This window comes from Vanellus vanellus (assembly GCF_965231255.1).
Source record: "Vanellus vanellus genome assembly, chromosome: 3".
NCBI classification, from domain to species: domain Eukaryota; kingdom Metazoa; phylum Chordata; class Aves; order Charadriiformes; family Charadriidae; genus Vanellus; species Vanellus vanellus.
The window spans coordinates 78,393,085-78,408,287 of NC_138907.1; the positions used below are offsets into that span (position 1 = coordinate 78,393,085).

Below are 15,203 nucleotides of genomic sequence, written 5' to 3' on the forward strand. Positions count from 1 at the left end.
TTTGTGATTTTTAGCAGCAGTAAATGATCCCATTGGGGGTTATTTGACCACCAAAACTACGCTGGCTTGGCCGAAGGGTTGAAGTGCAGAGGCCCACGTAAATATGCCTTGACAGACTCCAGGGGATGCAGGATCAGGCCCCCTCCCCAGCCCCAAACCCCCCCACCAGCTGGTTTCACCCACTGCCTGGAAGTCACCCCTTCTCCAGGTCCTGTATTTAGATGTCTGTCCACGCCACAATAAAACAGAGAGAAGGCCAATGTGCAATGTAGAGATCCATTATGCTTTATTTACATGCGTCACCATCTCTTTTACAAACTAGATTACAAATTAAAATGGAATACACAAGGCAATATCTACTAACACCAAGTGGAGTAAGCACTGCGTCTCTACTTCCTTTGGAAAGGGGCAGGTTGTGCTCCAAATCAAACTTCCTTCCAACCTCTGTGTAGTAAGGTAGTATATTCCTCCAGGGCAGCATCTTTTTTCTTTTTTTTTTGTTTTTTTAATATAAAATCCTCAGTAAGACTGCAACATGAGAGTGTCTGCTTTCAAATGAAAGTACAAGATAGCCCAAATGAAAAGTATAAACTGTTCAGCTCTTCGGTATGTAAAGACGGCCATGCGTGATAAGGCTGTGGATTTAATATTCTTCCAATTTACATGGCTTGAAACAAAAACAGATAAAACAGTTTTACAGATACTGTATACATATTTTTTCCAATCATGCAACTTTTTTAAAAAAAAAAGTTAAACATGTGAAGCCAAATGTACAATCCATTTTTTCCAACCCGTAGTAACGAAATGTATCTGGTCCCCCTTCGCATCTGTTGGCAATTCCTAAGGTATATCGTGTACTAGAAACACTTACAGGACACCAATTGCCAAGCAATGACATCATTTTAGAGAAATACATGACCTAAAAGGTAACTTTTTGAAGCGGTGGCACAAAAATTTCTGGAGTTAAGCAGTGGTCAACTATCCGATGATTCTCAAGAGAAACTTTTTTTACAAAATCATTAAATCGAGCCCCAAAGCCGTGACTAGGAACTGCATAAATGTCACCTTTTTAGACATTTTGTTTAGACCAAGTGTTTAACTACGTAATTGGTTTGGACCTTTATTTGTTTTACACGGTTTCAGAAGGAAAATGTCTAGGCTTGTTCAAAGACTCAAACGCCAGATTTTCCAAAGGTAGGTACCCAAAATCAGCCTTTCAAGTCTATTTTGACACCTAAATAAGTGGCCCTTTGAATTCAGCGAGATTTACTTAGCACCTCTGGAGAGGAGGGCGTTTGCCGGGCACCTCAGCAGGCATAGAGGGTGGTGACCTTCTCTTGGGCCTGGTGAGACCTGGCCCCTCTCCCTCCTTCGAGAAGCAGCGAGGGCAGAGCAGATCACCCCCTGCCACCGCGCTGGAATCCCCCACGTTTGGTGCCTGACACCAGGCACTTCCCGTTTGAAAATTCTGGCCCCAAAAATGAGCAAGAAAACCCAAACCAAATCAAAGAGGCTGGCCACGTCCACTCCTCTTCCGCGAGTGCTGGGATGTTCTCCAAAGCAGGGGCCCATATGGTGTCCCAGCCACGCCAATGGAAAAGCTTTCCTTGACATAGGTGGGACGCAGGTTAAGCCTTTCAGCTGCTAATGCTTTGTTTTTTAAAAAAAAAAACCAAACCCAACTTCTCTGTCATTGATGGACTGCCTCTAAATCAAGTGTTTTTTCTCTATTTTCTGAACAGAGCGGACCATAGTTTTCTCTCTCTTTTCTGCCAGCGGGAGCTAGCTCCGATGAACTCAAGGGGGCTAGGATGCCGCAGCAGAGCAGAAGTTGCCCCCACTTGGTTCAAGCTAATGGGCCTTCCATTGCCTTTGACAAGAACTGCACCCGTAGCAAGAAAAAAAAATAAAACGATGGATTTTGGTCACCTTGGCCATACCATCAAGTCAGGCCTTACTGGTGCTGCCAGTGACCTGGCTGGTGGTCTCTGGGCAGGCATCCCGGGTCTCACCAGCAGCTCGCCTGTGCAGGGGCCAAATGCTATGCCCCGGCATGAGGAACTACCAAGTGAGCTCTGCCGGTGGCCAAAACCATGGGGCAGGGGGATGAGCTCAGCCGCACGGCAGCAGCCATGGAGGAGCCTCGGGGAAAGGCGCACCAGAGGGAAGTCCTTCAGAGTACACTCGCATTTCTGGGTGCACCAGGAAGCTGAGAGCTAATGCTACACACTCAGAGGAGGCTGGTGATAAACCGCTTGACCAGCCTTAGTAAAAGGTGCCTGCAACTGGACTCCGATAAGCAAAGTGACCTCTAGCCCAGGTGACCACTGTGCCACACGAGTGTCCTGGGTAGCTGGCTGCTGGCAGAGATGGACAATGAGCATCAGCTAACTCCAATAAATGTAATAAACTAGTCCCCACGCTGACAAAGAGACCACCTCAGTGTAAAAAGAAGACAGAAGGTTTTTTTAAAAGGCAAATGATAAACCCTTGGCTGCTTGGAAGAGTTGATATGCTACAGGGCTACGATAACCACAACTGCACAGAGTCTACAGTCATAACTGCGGGGAGAAACCAAGAGGTGTATCTTTACGAGAGAACAGCGTGGGGGCTACAATACAAAAACAAAACTTCCATCACACTAGGAGCTGTTGTTTCACTAATATCACCTCAGGGACCTGGAAAGTAATGAGCGCGGAAGGGCCCACGAATGCGTGCGTGCGTGCGTGCGTGTGTGTGTGTGCAAGACTGTGCATGTGCGGTGGCAGTGGCGAGAGGGAGTCACTCCACATTGCATGGGACACGGGTCGGTGGGAACTCATGCACTGAGACTTTGGGTTAAAATGCTAGTTTTTTTTCCTAACATCCATGCATAATGATCCATTTCTGTACATAATAAAATATATTTATATATTTATATGCATAATGCTTTTATGCAAAGAAAAAAACTTCATATATCGCTTTGGAGAATTATGTATACACTGTCCTATTCAGAACCTCTTCATATCGAGTTCCTATGTACCATTGGTGTTTTCCCCTCTTTGTTTCAATCCCTCCCCCCCCAAGATACTAATAAAAAGTAATCAAACTTTCCAGATTATAGAGAGGATCTATACAGCACCATACCTTTTATTCATTATTATTATTATTATTCATTTTACAAAAGAAAATCTTAGAAGCAAAATATATAAAACTGCCTTGTCTTTCAGTGTCCTTTATCCTGTTACAATCTATACCCATATGAAAAGCCATTTTGTATGATACTGTCACCTTGCCATTCCCTCTCCTGCTTCTTCTGCCACAACAGATTATACATAATGAGAAGGAAAAAAGAATCAAGGATATGTCCAAAACAAACAAAAAAAAACCCACAAAGGATCACTGATGCAGTAACACACCCCGCAATGACCTGTGCCTCGGCTCCCGGCATTGCCACTGCAAGTCACCTGCCGATGCCCAGCCTCTACGCTTCGCTTTTCTGCGAAGCGGCGTTATTTCCCTTAATTTTTGCTTTTCCAAACACATCTTTACAGGCGGCTATGCTCAACTTGTCCGGCAGCTCAGCTCCTATCTCCTTACCAGCTCGCTACGGCCGGAGCGGCAGCCCTGCTAACAGAAGGCAGGAGGGGAGCCTGCTCTGGCGGGCAGCGAAGGGGCTCCTGCCTCGGTGTCGCTGCACGTGCGGGCAATGGCACCCGCCGTCAGTCCATCCTCATGAGCCAAGAGGCAAACTCACCGGCTTCCCTTGTTTTGCAATCAACGCTGGTTTGATGCTTACGGAAAAACAGGGGGTGTACCATTAAATTTAAGGAAAGAATAAGAAAGAAACAAACAAACCAACCCAACAAACAAACAGACCACACTCATCACCCTCTCTCTGGAATTCAGCCGGTTGATTGGTACAACAAACGCTGCGTATTCAGAAAACCCTCACGTCTGAGCAGTGTTGGGTTATGATCATTTCCTTGCGTATGCGCAGTACTTCAGATACCCCAGGGAGAGAAAGCAAATATGGTCAAAAATCTAAGGAAATCAAACTGGAGGTTGTAGGGGGGAGGGTGGGCAGATGGGGAAAACCTCCAAAAAGAAAAGCCAACTTAAAAACATCCCATAAACCATTAATATATTGAAACACCACATACTCATTGACAAGTAACTACTGTAAAGGCTACACAGTGTGTTCTCAACAGGATGGTGCTGAACATTGTCTCCACAGCAGGTGCTTGGCCATCCCAGAAAAGGAAGATTTTGCATACTTCAGAATGAGTTCGATTCCCAAAAAAAAAAGAGGAAAAAAAAGAAAAAAAAAGGAGGATCTTCACTCCAGTAAGAGGCCTATTAACAGTCTGCTTCGTTAGGAAAATAATGCAGGGTTCACAAAGGTCGTAAGCTGTAAACAGTATCACTGTCCACTTGCTGACAGCAGATTTGGCAAAGGGTTCTCTCTCTACATCTCGTGTCAGTTTGAGGGCCTGGAGAGGAAGAAGAAAAAGAAGACAAGACAGTGAGACAGATGCACGTAGGAAAAAAAAAAAAAAACCACAACAAAAAAGGCAACCAAGCAAACCTCCAAACCCAACAACAGCTTACACTGACAAGCAATTTTGATTTGTTTGCACCCAGAAGCTTCAAACTTATAGCAAGGAATAAGCTGCACCATGACCCTGCCTGAAAATGCTTCTCCCTTGCCAAGGTTGGAGTGTGCTTCCTTGCTGGCTTAGCTGCTCCCAAACAGGAAAGTAATAACCCTCTCTCCAAAGAAAAACAATGCCCAAGTCTGATTTACAGAAACCCAGAACATCATCTATTTGTTAAGCGTATTTCCAGGTGAAGCATGGAAGGATCCTCCAGCTCTTCTCCATTTTTCATGGTCACCCTTTCTCAGCACCACCAAAAGGCTGGACAAATCTTCCATCAGCGTTTGACATTGACCACCACTCTTCAAGGACAGCCAAAGGAGGCTGCTCAAGAGAAGCAGCGAGGAGCCACAATTTCGGACTTTGGACTTCTCCATTTTCCTGCTCATAAGACACACTGTCAACAGACAGGGTCCACCTGGCTTTAAAAATGGGGTTAGGGTCCAGCTTATTCTGTAGCCATGAAGCTTCTCTGCAGAGGGAAAGGCACTGGCAAGACACCTTGGATGCAGCATGGAGATAACTACAAAGGGACACGGTAAGTAGGTAAAACACTGAAAACAGATTAACATTTCAACCAAGCGGGCCAAGGGGCCAGGTGTCTAAAGGTAACTCAGTGGCTTAAAGATATAGGCTGGCACCAAGTAGGGTTTTGGAAAAATATATACTTTTAAACATTCCCATGAAATCCTTTCACATCTTCAGAAGGCCAACTTGGTAGCCATCCGCGTTGCTGGGCATGTAACTTCTGGCTCTCAGATCAATTCTGAAACCAGGATTTAGTCCCCCACACCACTTACAATACAACCTCTTGAGGATCTTCCCCGAGATGAATGATTGGTGATTTTTTTATACAGTGCAAGAACAAGGGGATACTTGCTGAAACCAAAAAGCCACTTGAGTTGATTACAGGAATGTCTTTACTCTCAAAAGATCCTGGTATCAGACACCCACATGAAAGATGGTGGATTTAGAGGGTCTGCAGGATTAATCTGGACCAGCATCTACTGCAAGGGAGATCACTCAAAGGCTGTCACGAGATGACTCTCCATCACTGCCCCTCTCCTTTCTAAGGTGCCGGGCACTGATCCTATGATAACATTTTATTAAAATGACCTATTCTGATAATGCTAAATGATTGATGGAAATCTAATCATTCTGTCTCATGGTTATTAGAGCAACAGCATGACAGCTGCTCCCTGCGCCATTAGGGGAGAACTTCATTCAGCACAGCTTAGGGAGCAGACAGATTGTGCGTTTCACCCAAACAAAATTTGGCTTTAGCCTTAATTATGTGGAGGGGTTTGGGATAGACTGTTTTGTGAATAAAGGGATTTCCGACTGGATCAACATATTGATTTCTTCATTTTCAAAGGGCAAATTAACACTAGCCGTTCGTTAATGTGACTGCCTGGCAACAGCTCCATTTGGTAAGTGTGTCCTGATGGCCGTAACAAGGTCAGCAGAGATACACAGACAAGCCTGGTAGCCCCCAGTAAAACCTGGCTAGTGACTTACATGCAACTCAAATGAGTGCGTGCCCTTTTCTCTACTTCTCCTTAAAGCCTGAGCGCAAGGCGGGCTGGAAATGGGTGACTTCCCAAAGCACAACCCCATCTGAAGGCAAGGCTTGGGTCCTGCACGCCGCAGCCCAGGGGCAAGCCGGCTCACTCTCATGCAGCCACCAGTTATGCTGAGCATGGGCTTAACTTCGGCACGTGTGAGAAGTCTTGCTGACTTTAAATGAAGCTATTAATTAAAAGTAAAGGAGTACAGAAACTCCTGATGAAGTACCAGAGTAGTGTTTAACGTTAAATTAAAAACGTATGTAAAATATTATACTATGACACAAAGTGACAAGAGAAAAAAAATGGAGGAAGGACGATGATGAGCATCATGTATGGAAATGGCACTGCCTGGTATTTTTTCCTGAGGACACCTGTCCTTCAGACAGTGCCAATACTTAGGAGACAGACGCAGAGCTGAGGTGAAATTTGCTCATAGCAGAACCAAACCATGCTCCATTTTCGCAGCTCTGTTTACATGGACTTTGCAAATGGATTAAAAATGAAGAGAAGTAGATCAAAGTCTTAACCTGCCTGCCTTCAAATTACCCCACTCAAGTCTGTAACAGGCTCACACACTCTCGCTTTCTGTCTCACCACAAAAAGCCTCTATTAACCCTGAGTTAGCGGCCTGCTGCTTCACAGCAATGAAAACTGTATCAGGCAGGGAAGCAAGCACTCCAGTTACATCTCCATTTATCAGTGGTCCTCAACCACAACTCCTCAGTGTTCCTCCCTCCTTGCCCTCAAATATCTCCAGCTGCACCCTGAGCCACCACGAGGTTTTCTACCATTCCTGATGACGGTGGGAAAAGCTCGTCCTCTGGATTGTCACCCTGAATTTGCAGAGGCGGATGGGATTTCTCCTCTGGCGAGCCAGGATGATGCTGTCCTCTAAGGGCAACATGCAGCTCTCTACGTTAAGTACTCCAGTCCCTACTTAACCCTTTTTCCTGTCCTTTGTTACTGGGTCCTGCTTTGGGGGATAAGAGCAGCAGAAGTATAAGCACAAGCAGTGATGGAAAAAATACATAGAACAGAGGTCAAGGAGGGATGCAAGAAAGATAAGAGCCTAGCATGGCTAGTGGGCTAGAGCAGCGTTTGCTAACTTGCCACAACAAAGGTACAGAGCCCTCTCTTACGTGTGGCACGGTTTCTTGTTTCTTAGGTTGGGGGGAACTTCCGAAAAGGGGACTACTGGGAAACATCATCTGCCTGTACTTCTTAAGCCACTCCCTGGAAAATTCACTTCTCCCTTGAAAAGCTCTGTCAAACCCAAAGCCCATTTTCAATCATCAGGGAGTGGAAAGGAAGGAGGAATTTTAGGCTTTCTCCTGAAGTTTCTTAAGACTTCTTTTTCTTAAGACTTTCTTCTGGAGAGAGCAAAGGCTTTCTTTTGGAGTGCAGTCTTCACAACTGCATTGATACCTGGGCTGTCCCCCCCCACACACACGCACACACTGAAAGTAGAGGCAATTCCACTATGGCTATTTCGAACCCCTGGGTACAGAATGCTGGAACAAGATACATCTGCTGGACATTAGAAGAATCCATAGTACTATATCTAGCTATAGCTTATGCAAGCACGTATGCATGTGGTTGGAGAAAATAATGACTTTAAAACAGATACAGAAAAAGCATTAAGTGAGGAGTGAGGACAAACTCCTACTTTGTCACGTCCCACAGACATTCTGAGCGCTAGATGCTAAATCTATTTATCCTATTTGGTGGAGGAGCGTAGAACAAAAAGCAAGTATTTCTGTATTTTCTAATTCTTCAGCTTGGAAGCAATTATGAGGGAGATGACATGCCCCTTTCTTCTGTCCTTTTCTCTGCCCTCCCATCCTTTACCTTGCTAGTGACCAGTTACAAATGTGACTCTTGCTTTACTCTGTGGCCCAGCTGTTGGCTGTGATTTCCCTCCAGCAACATTTCCTGACCTCCGTCTCACATCATTCCACCACTTAGTGGGATGGTCGTCCCCCAAGCCCCACGCCAGCTCGTGCACCATCAGAGCAGCTCTGAAGGATCATCTGCTGCCTGTTGCTTTCTCCCTTTGATTCCCAACAGTGCCAATTATGCAGCACTGGAAATTTCTTCAGAATAGAAAGGCGACGCATCGATGGTCCCCAGAGGAAGGCACAGGTAACGTGCACTGCTGGTCAGTTTATCAGTAAGCTAATGTAACAATCAGCACATACAGTTAAAAGAAAAGCTATATGCTCCTTTACGTACTTATGGTCTGTAAAACAAGTGTTTCCCCTGGGTACCACTCCGTAACAACTTGCCGGGGACAGGAAATCCCAGTAACTACTTTTACTGTCCAGAGCGTTCGGATGCAAACATTTCGAAGGAAACTTGCGTCCTTTAGGGACAGATGCGCATTCGTTCTGGTGCCTCTGTCCCTTGATTTGCCAGCAATACAGCTTCTACTCCACAATGGGGCTAGGCTCGAAAAGCAAGACTTGATTACGTGTGGTTACAGGGTATACTCTGCCCAAGGTTTCACAGCTCAAGAATGAAGAATACACAGTATTTGTTTAGAAACAAGTAAGGAAGATAACTACTGCAGCCAACCCCTCTGTAATGATAAAATTGCAGCATGAGATTTTTTGTTCAAGCAGAGTAAAAGATAGGAATCCCGATGCTGTGGCAGGTGTGCCACAGTGACACCCTACAGGCTCAGTGTACGCGCTGCACAAGGATGGCTCCGTGCTGAGAGACAACGCTGAGGTCAGGGTGCGAAGCCCGAGGGGAAAAAAAGAGCTGGCAACTTAATGTGCTTTCTTTCCTGAACTTTCAGGCATGTTGCAACTTCACTTTTTCTCTTTAAGTTCTACTCGTAAAAATAGATCTTTTCCAGCTCAGAATTGGGGTTAGAGAGCGAGGGAAAAAGATGGAAAGGGGAAGAACGCCGGCACAGAACTAAGACTCATGGGAGTTAAAAAGTTGCTGCGCTGGTACTTGCGTGGGCACGTAAAGCACGAAAGCGTCTCTTTTCCTTCTGCTGCTCCTCTTCCACTCCAAGAAACATTGTAAACCACAGCAGACAACCAAGTATTTTGGAAGTAAATGTAACTAAAGACAACAGATCATTCTGTCACCCTGTGTTAGCTCCCTGGGATGAACGGCTTGCCCAGAACTGTAGTGAGATGCCACAACTATTGATATGGCCGTTATTCAGATTTCCTACTTGTCTACAGAATCATAGAAAAGTCCAGGCTGGAAGGGACTCGGCATCATCTGGTCCAACCTTCTGTTGAAGGCAGGGCCTACGTTAGGTTATTCAGAGCCCCGTCAAGACAAGTCTGGAATATTTCCAGCAAAGGAGAGCCCACAACTCCTCTGGGCAGTTCATTTTACCCTCAAAGGTGGGTAAGGCCCTTCTACCCCATTTTATAGATGAAGAGGAGACACCCAGAGAGAAATTGGTCCACTCATGCTCACATACTTAAAAGGAAAAGTAGATCAGGGTTTTCCTAATGTATCAGAACCTGATACTGAACAACCAAATTCACAGGAAATTCTGCACTTGCTTGTAAGAAGAGCAGGCGCGTGCAGACTCCACTACATATGTCACTGTGTTGTTGCCCATACAAGAAGACCATATGCTGACACACTTGTTTTTACACCTACAGACATGTCAGTGTGCAGCTCTGCCAGCTTTCCGGCACAAGCACTGCCGATACCCAATTGCCGTTGAGAACCATCACATCTGGCTGGGTTCGATCCTCTGCCCTTGGCCGACAGAGAAGAGTTTAGATGCAGGACATCATCTCTCTACAAGGTCTCCAGGCTTCTTACTTGACAATTTTATGGTAAATTTTATCCCTTTCTCTATCCCCTTGTCTTTCAGAGGCCTGAGCAGGGAGCTGGAAATCATGGGAAATTATGGGGCAATGATCCAGAGACATCAGCCTGGATGTTCAACACAGCACCTTTTCGGCAGGATACTGCTGGACTGGAGGAAGTAGGCCAAAAATACTTGCAAAATACAACTTCTGGTAGGGGTAAAGTACATCAGCTGGAATAACAGTGCTTTCTTTAGGCACTCAGGAACACTGGGAAGGAGACCGCTACTGTGGATCAGAAAAGGATGGGTAACTACTGCACCTGAGCAGAGAAGGATTGTGCTCACACTTTCGAATCTGAAGAATAAGAGCTGCTTTTTAGAGTAAAAGGCACCTGTGTGGCTGGAAACATCCTGAATTATGGGTTTATAGTGCTATGGAAACGTGCTATGTACACTTTATTCTGAACATCCTCACAGAGTCCCTTTTTCTCTGCCGGCTACTAAGCTTATTTTAAAAACATCCTCCCTGCTATGGAGTCTTCTCATTTTACCCTGCAGTAAGCTGAAAATGACAGGCCAATCACGCTTACACAGGTCACAGAAAAGGATTTTGACCACGTTGATATAAGGCAGGATGTTGTCTATCATAACTTACAAGTGGTAGAAAAGGCAAGAGAGGGAAGGTCCTTCCTCAAAACCAGACTTTCTCTACATTTGTATGAAATGAATTACCTATGAAAGCCAGGAGAAGCAGGCAGTACAAGGGAAAAACAATGGGCAAGATATTCAGCTCAGCTGTAAAAGTGCATAAACGCAAGCCATTCTCCGTGGCATCATCTGGGAAAAGTGGCTTTTTTCCTGGAGCAGCGGCAGACAACCGCGGCTACACAGCGGCCTCCGTTAGCTGAGCTGCATCTCCGTCCGATTACTGCTCAGCAGATGTCCGCTCTGCCAGACTCCAACAACTGCCACCCTGCGCGGTAATCTGAGTGGAAAAGCTAATTAAATAGCCCCCGTAGACTGGACCAGAGCAGAGCGTTCCCACCACCCAGCCGCAGGTACCTGATTTAATGGGGTCAGTGTCCCCACGCACCATGTGGGACTTGATCAGGGGCAGCGCTGATGGGAGCATCCTGCTGGAGACTCTCCACCAGCAGCACTGGGAGCCTGGGGTGGCGTTGTGTGAGCACTCATCCTTCACTCTCCTTCCCCAGGCCAGAAGAGAAAGGTCGGCTATTTACGTGTGGTACTACCCAAATGTGTGCACTCCTGCTGCCTATGCTATACCTGTGCTCTTTGGCTGTCATCAACACAAGACTTCAACCTCTCCAGCTGTCAGTTCATCACCTTGGCTGAGTGCTGAATTGCTATGAAAAAATATCTTGACCTTTCCTCGGCTGCATGACGCTATGTTTCTAAAAAGGATCTCTTTATTACGCACTTCTTCAAGAAAATATGTTTTTAGGGGGGCTATTTAAAAGTCTGGCTCAAAAGAAGGAAAGAAAAAAGAAAAACCACCTGTAACGATCCCAGCAATCACACAACAGCACGCCTGGGGACCAACACTGATCTGCAGCTCTAAACAATCATTATGGCTCATTCACATGAAAAAGACGATTTGTGAAGACTCATTCTGTAATAAAACCCGTGTGCCGCCGATCCAGGGAGGAAAGCACTGGGGAGACCAGTTGATGCGGGCTGTTCTAAAAATATCAGTTTGTGCTGTCATCTGGTGAGAGTATGTCATCCTGTAATCTTGGCATCTGCAGGGACAGCAAGTTTATGCCTAATTATTGCTGCTGAATCACATGACAAAGCATGAGGTACTAAAAAATATATCTATATAAAACACCAGCAGAAGAACACCCAAACCACAGGATCAGACCACCGTCCTGGCTTCAGCTGCCGTATACCAACAACACAAGCCGGCGGAGGCAATGATAGTTTTTACGCATCTTTTTCCTGGGTTAATAAAACCCCAAACCATAATCCCAGATTAAAAAAAAAAAAAACCAAAAACAAAACAGCAAAACCAAAAAGCCCTACTCCCAGAAGGAGCAAAGGATTCATCATCCTTGTGTGTCAGCTCCTGCTGCCTTCATGCAGCAACGCCACCACATCCCTGCAAGTGTAGGACTGTCCCCTGTGTGCAAGGGCCTTCGAGGGGCACTATGGCCAGCGGGACCACATGGTGGGCAACCCCAGCGGGGTTTGCCCGGCTTTCCCCTCTCCTCTTCCCCAGCGGCCATGAGCACTGAGTTTGCTCCTGTGCCGCTGGTGTGTGCCTGGAGAGTGAGGAGCCTCGCCAGGGCAGGCCCTCATTGGAGTTAATGGGATCCCTGTTTCCAGTGAAATAAGCTTTCTACATAGATGTTTCTGTTCAAAGACTAAACTTGGCGTGCGCGATGTTCAGCTAGTCACAAAACCACCTTTCAAAACTTGGGCTGGCTGAAACAACACTTAAATATTAGAAGCGCGCCACCACCTTAACCACTAACCTGTTAGAAATGGAGCAGAAGAATTTGCTGCTCCTGAATTTCCTTTGGACTTTTTAAAGGCAGCCAGCCCCATCTTGGCTCCATGTAAGAAACCTGCCAGCCCTACCCCTAAGATCTCATTTTTGAAAATAAGAGAGGAGGAAGTGCAGCTACGGTCCTGAGTCTGTCAGCATCCTCACTGATTCTGGTTTCCATGTTTCAGCTTTAATGAGCAGAAAACAAGGCTTCTGGTAAAGAATAAAGATGGTCTTCCTCATGGCATATTGTCCAGAGGTCTCCGATTCAAAACTCCATCCAAATGGAGATCTTCTCACTATCTACTTCAACTGTTAAGATGGTGGTGTAGTGAACAGTAAGTCATCCTCAGACCTATGCATTCATCTTTGGTATGAATTTCACCCAGAAACAGGTTGAACACCAATTAATAAATTGGCAAGTAGTCCAAACTGATATGGACTAATGAAATACCAACAGGCATTTCGTTACGTTTCCTAGGATTTTGCTTTATCCAAGATGTTAATCATCAAATTGTGTGAATGTTACATGATGTGGCTATTAGTAGTTGCACGTTCTACTGCTACAGTAAGGTGATGTGGGACCAACATGATGCTAGGGCAAAATGACTGACTTTAACTGATCTGTGAAGTATTTCACTTGCAATTTTCGAACAAGTCAACGTGACTCCAGCACAGCTCTGTTACAGAGCCCAGAGGCATCGTGCTAAATGGCACATTGAAATCTCTCTCAGAAGATGCAGCTAGATGAGTTTTTCAGATGGTGAAACCAGCCCAAGAAGTTCCTGCCTTGCTTGTGCTGAGCTGTCCTCTGCCCAAGCCCTGCCAGCATCGCTGCCTGCACGGTGCCGCTGTAAACTGGATCACTGCAACAACTGAGGTAAAAACAACTTCTTGGGTGGGTTTTGAGGCCCGAGGAAACGTTTGCCCAAGCGGTAGTTGCCTCCTGACCTTCCAGGCAGCAGTAAATGTCCTGAATAGTCTCCCCTGCCACTCGGTTTGGGACTACTCTTTGGCGAATGTCAAGTCCCTTGGGACTCGCCAGCTGAGGGACACAGAGCGCAGTTGTGGGAACCCCAGGCTGAGACAGGACCCATTAATTTCAAAACAAAAGGTATTCTACAGACAGGCGAGGGAATAGTGACGTCTTTATTTATTGATAAACAAGCTGGAAAAGCAAGGTGATGATTATCTGAGTGGGTGGGGGGCATATCCAGTGCTCCTGGGAAGCAGGCAGAGACAGAGGAACAGAGGCCCCAGCCAGCTTAAGAGGGGAAAATTATGGCTGAGTGAATAAAGCAAGAAAAAAGCAAGAAAAAAGCATATTGATTTTCTCCTTTCCTTCTTGTAAGAGAAAAAAAAAAAAAAAACAACACAAAGCAAACCCAAATTCATTTATATGCCTTCATTAGGGCCCTCTGAAAGCGGGCACAGGGCCAGCGTGGTGGGACCAGACAAGCCTCTCTCTCGGGACCATCCACAGGCTTACATGCAGCAAACGCGCAGAGCCACTACACCCACAATGGTGGCATCTCCTGCAGGGTTTTTTTCACTTTCCCTATGAAGAAACTGTAGCTGATTTTCTTCCAAAGTAAATGCCCCTCTATACCTAGAGTACGTATAAACTAAATACCTATGTATTTGGCTTCTTTCTTTTCTTCCTGAAGACTGACTCCAACGTTTCTCCTATTTTTCATAGAAAACACAGCACTCACTATTCCCAGGTATGCCAATAACCCATTGTAACTGTTTCTGCCTGCCTGCAAAATGCACCTAGCCGCCCTCGTGAAACAGATTTAGCATGAGCAAGCGCCAGGCTGCTCTGCTGAAAGCGTTCCCCAGTCTTCAAGCTTGTAAAGATTCATTGTTGGGAACACGAACACTGCACAGCGAAGATTTTAATTCAGGGGTGCCTATTGCTACAGCGAAGCGGAGAAGTAACTGAGAAAGCAATTCAGAGTGATAGCATCCGATGCCACGCAAGGTGCTCCTATCAAAATATGAGATGCTCATAGGGAGGCAAACTCTGAAACAGGGCTGCTTAACAGACGATGAAGGCTGCATGATGAACCACCTCAGCAGAAATCATCTGCACTTGCACCTGATACCAGAGGCACCCCGCAGCAGCCGGTCCACTTGTCAGAGAGAGGGAAAGAGGCTTCCACACATGACTGGACAGTAATCCACCGAGGAGAGCTGTCTCGTTAACAAATCTGTCCTCTGCAATGAGACTCCGCTCACACAGATGTGTCAGTTCGTTTATTCAGAGGGAGCAGCCTGAAAAAGATCACGGCGGCTACGCTTTCCGTGAATGGCACAGGCTGGGGTGAAGAGGCAGCGGCGAGCATCGGTGAGGAGGTGGCGTGGTGTGCCTCCTCCCCGCTGCTCAGGCAGGTCTCCCCACAGGCATCTTCTACGTAGACACAGCAAACGAAGACAGGAAAGCAGGAGGCTGCCCTGTTTGCCTGTGTCAAGCAAAGTTGTCAATAACATCTGGTTTTTAGGCTCAATTTGGCAGATTGTACCGTGTGACGTTTCACAGCGATAAAGTTCCTACAGTACTTTTTTTTTTCACCTCATGCAAAAAGGGTTTTTAAATCCAAACAGCTCACGAACCTGGCGGAAGAGACAGTTGGTCCGTAAGCGTGACCTTCTGCAAGTTTTTGCTTAGTGGTTCATGAGTCAATTCTTCCTCC

The 15,203-nt window shown here is 46.1% G+C and overlaps 1 protein-coding gene across 1 annotated transcript in view; it reads right to left on the reverse strand.

Annotated features, from left to right (window-relative positions):
* Positions 1 to 262: 262 nt before the first annotated feature.
* FOXO3 (forkhead box O3) overlaps positions 263 to 15,203 on the reverse strand; it is a 97,116-nt gene continuing 82,175 nt past the window's right edge. The window contains exon 3 of the mRNA XM_082481810.1: positions 263 to 4,472. The gene's annotated coding sequence lies outside the window, so the exon portion shown is untranslated. The remainder of the gene's footprint in view (positions 4,473 to 15,203) is intronic.